Below are 3,269 nucleotides of genomic sequence, written 5' to 3' on the forward strand. Positions count from 1 at the left end.
CAGACCCCACTAGGTGGGAATACACTGAGTTTGTTGTTGTTGTTGTTGTATATTCAATTATGCAGACAGGCTTGTTGTCTCTACATCTTGCTCCCTACTCCACACTGCTGTTGATCTGATCAACGAGACAAAACTAGATGATGAAATCAATCATGGCTTGCATTTGCCGCCCAAAAGGTTGTTGAAGTTAATGCTTTGGCCAAGGCATTGTCTGGTGCCAAGGATGAGGTATAGTTTGTTGTTAACTAAAGGTCTTCAAAAAATGCCTTTGGGAAATGTTTCTTTTTACTTTTACTCTCGACAAAGTTTTGTATATACAGCTAAAAGTCTCTGTTGTACTTTCTGGCACTTCAGGCATTTTTCTGTGCTAATGCTGCTGCGCAAGCTTCCAGAAAGTCCTCCCCAAGGGTGACAAATGAAGCTGTTCAAAAGGCAGTAAGTGTTAAATTGAAGGTGTCTTCTCTTTCTAATAAATGACTTGTATCATATGTTACTAACTTTTACTCCTCCAATATCTCAGTCTGCTGCTCTTCAAGGACCCTGCAGTGCTACTAATCTTATTGCTGAACTCCGTGCCCAACAAAAGCTACCTGATTTGGACCTTCATCGTAGGAAATATGAGTCCAACGAGTCAGTGTTATAATTGTTTTCTGCTTGTTATTGTCGGTGTTTTGACCTGTCTTTTCTCATAGTTTATTTATTTGTAGGATCTCTTTGGATGAGTATGCTCATAGGATGACACAGGAACTCAAGATGTTTAACATATCTATTGTCAATCTTTCAACCGCCGTGCTACAATTTCTAGGGTTAGACTCCGTACCCAACAACAGAAGCTTACCCTACCAATTCTGCCTACAACCACCGTTGGATCCTTCCCTCAGACAGCGGAGCTTAGAAGAGTTCATTGTGAATACAGGGCCAAGAAGTCAGTGTTATACTTGTTTTCTGCTTGTTATTGTCGATGTTGTCAAACATCTTTTCTGACAATCATTTACGTATAGGATTTCTGAGGAGGAGTATGTGAAAGCCATCACAGAGGAAATCAAGAAGGTTGTAGATCTCCAGGAAGAGCTTGACATTGATGTCTTGGTTCACGGAGAGCCTGAGGTAGGGAAATTACCGGCTTACCTTACTTCCATTCGTGTTTTGCATCTTTTTTGTCTATATGCACACACTTACATTCGTAATTTACGGTTTAGTAAGTTTGAACACTTGATGTATGCAGAGGGACGATATGGTTGAATACTTCGCAGAGCAGCTCTCTGGTTTTGCTTGCACTGCCAATGGATGGGTTCAATTTTACGGATCTCAATATGTGAAGCCACACCAATCATCTATGGTGATGTGAGCCGCCCTAAGCCAATGACTGTCTTCTGGACCACAAAAGCTCAAAGCATGACCAAGAGGCCAATGAAGGGAATGCTTACCGGCCCTGTCACCATTCTCAACCGGTCCTTTGTCCGAAATGACCAGCCAAAGTAACTTTTGCACCCCGCTCCTAATTCTACTTTTGCATCTTCTCCGATCATGTGTAATGAACTCAATGTTAACTGCCATCATCGTTTTTTCTAGGTTTGAGACCTGTTACCAGATTGCCTTGGCCATTAAGGATGAAGTGGAGGATTTGGAGAAGGCAGGCATCATGGTGATCCAAATCGATGAACCTTCCTTGATTGATGGTTTGCCTCTGAGGAAATCTGAACGCACATTCTACTTGAACTGGGCTGTCCAGTGTCACCAATGTCGGCATCCAGGACACTACACAGGTCCCCTATCTCAACGTGCTGTTTTAACTTTGAAACTTCTTATAACCCATACCTGCTTGTTGGCAAGCTTATCTTCTTGCAGATCCACATCCACTTGTACTACGAAGACTTCATCGACATCATCAACTCCATCATCGACATGGATGCTGATGTGATCGCCATTGAGAACTCATGTTCCAATAAGAAGCTCCTCTCCTTTGTCAGGGAGAGAGTGAAATACGGAGCTGGCATTGGACTTGGTGTCTACGACATCCACTCTCAAAGAATACCATCAACCAAAGAGATTGCTGGCAGAGTTAACAAGATGCTTGCAGTTCTTGACTCCAAGATGTTGTGGACCCACCCCAACTGTGGTCTCAAGACTCGTAAGTACACTGAGGTGAAACTAGCATTGCAAAACATGGTGTCCGCAGCCAAGGCTATCCGCACTCAGCTCGCCAGTGCCAAGTGAGTTGAATGAATAACTGGAGGACGATTCTTGAATCAACTATGCCCATGGACTTTGAATTTGAAAGAGAAATTTCTTTGTTGATTTTAACAATTTGTACTGGTGCTGAAATACTAGTGTAGATTAGTCTGCCCTCTGGGCTCTGGGCTATTTGCTGACCCCCCCTTTCTCTTTTTTTGGAGTTGTTTTGTTGTTGGTGTCCGGATTTCCTTATTTTACAATACCAGCAAAGCGGATTGATGGATTGTTTTGGAGCAGAAATCAGAGAAATATTAGCCCGTTTATGCTCACTTTTAGCATTACTTGTTTCTGCTTTTATTTTGTAGAAGAAAGCAGCGAAGTCCTTGTTTAAATCTTTATTAGAACTACTCTCTCATATTTAATTGCCAGTGTTACTAAAGCTCATTCCACTCTATTTACTTGTCATTTTATTAACGGAAAAAGCTCAAAAATACCCCTGAACTATTTGAAATGGCTCAAAAATGTCCCTCGTTAGATTTTTGACTCAAAAATACCCCTCCGTTAAATATTTGGCTCAAAAATACCCCTCCTTAAATTCGCAAAAGGATCAAAAATACCCCTGAACAATCTGAAATGGCTCAAAAATACCCCTCTGTTAAATATTTGGCTCAAAAATATCCCTCACTTTAACGAAATTCCATCAAGCATGTCACCTAAATAAAAAAAACTACGTAACTATGTCACATTACCATCCACATGTAAAATGTTAGTATTTTTTAATTATATGACATTTCATTCTTCTTTATTTTTATTTTTATTTAAAAACGTCAGTGAAACGGACAAAACTTACACGGCTTTTTCATTTTTAATCAAAGTAGACAAATGGTGGTTACATAATATTTTTTTTGAAAAAATTTATTAAATGTAACATCACTATTATCCAATTCCCTTGATCATCTAAAAAACAAGTTTTTTCCTGTTAATAGATTTAAAAGTGTGAAACCCAACAAAAGAGTCTTATTAAACTGATAAACCCATTAATTATTAGGCCATTATAAAAGTTAAAATTAAAATTTACTCGTAAAAGTAATAAA

The 3,269-nt window shown here is 39.4% G+C and overlaps 1 pseudogene; it reads left to right on the forward strand.

The window, feature by feature from the left end:
• Window positions 1-37: 37 nt before the first annotated feature.
• On the forward strand, window positions 38-2,504 carry LOC107854586 (annotated as a pseudogene).
• The last annotated feature ends 765 nt before the right edge of the window (window positions 2,505-3,269 follow it).

Source organism: Capsicum annuum, chromosome 10 (genome assembly GCF_002878395.1).
Source record: "Capsicum annuum cultivar UCD-10X-F1 chromosome 10, UCD10Xv1.1, whole genome shotgun sequence".
Lineage (NCBI taxonomy): Eukaryota > Viridiplantae > Streptophyta > Magnoliopsida > Solanales > Solanaceae > Capsicum > Capsicum annuum.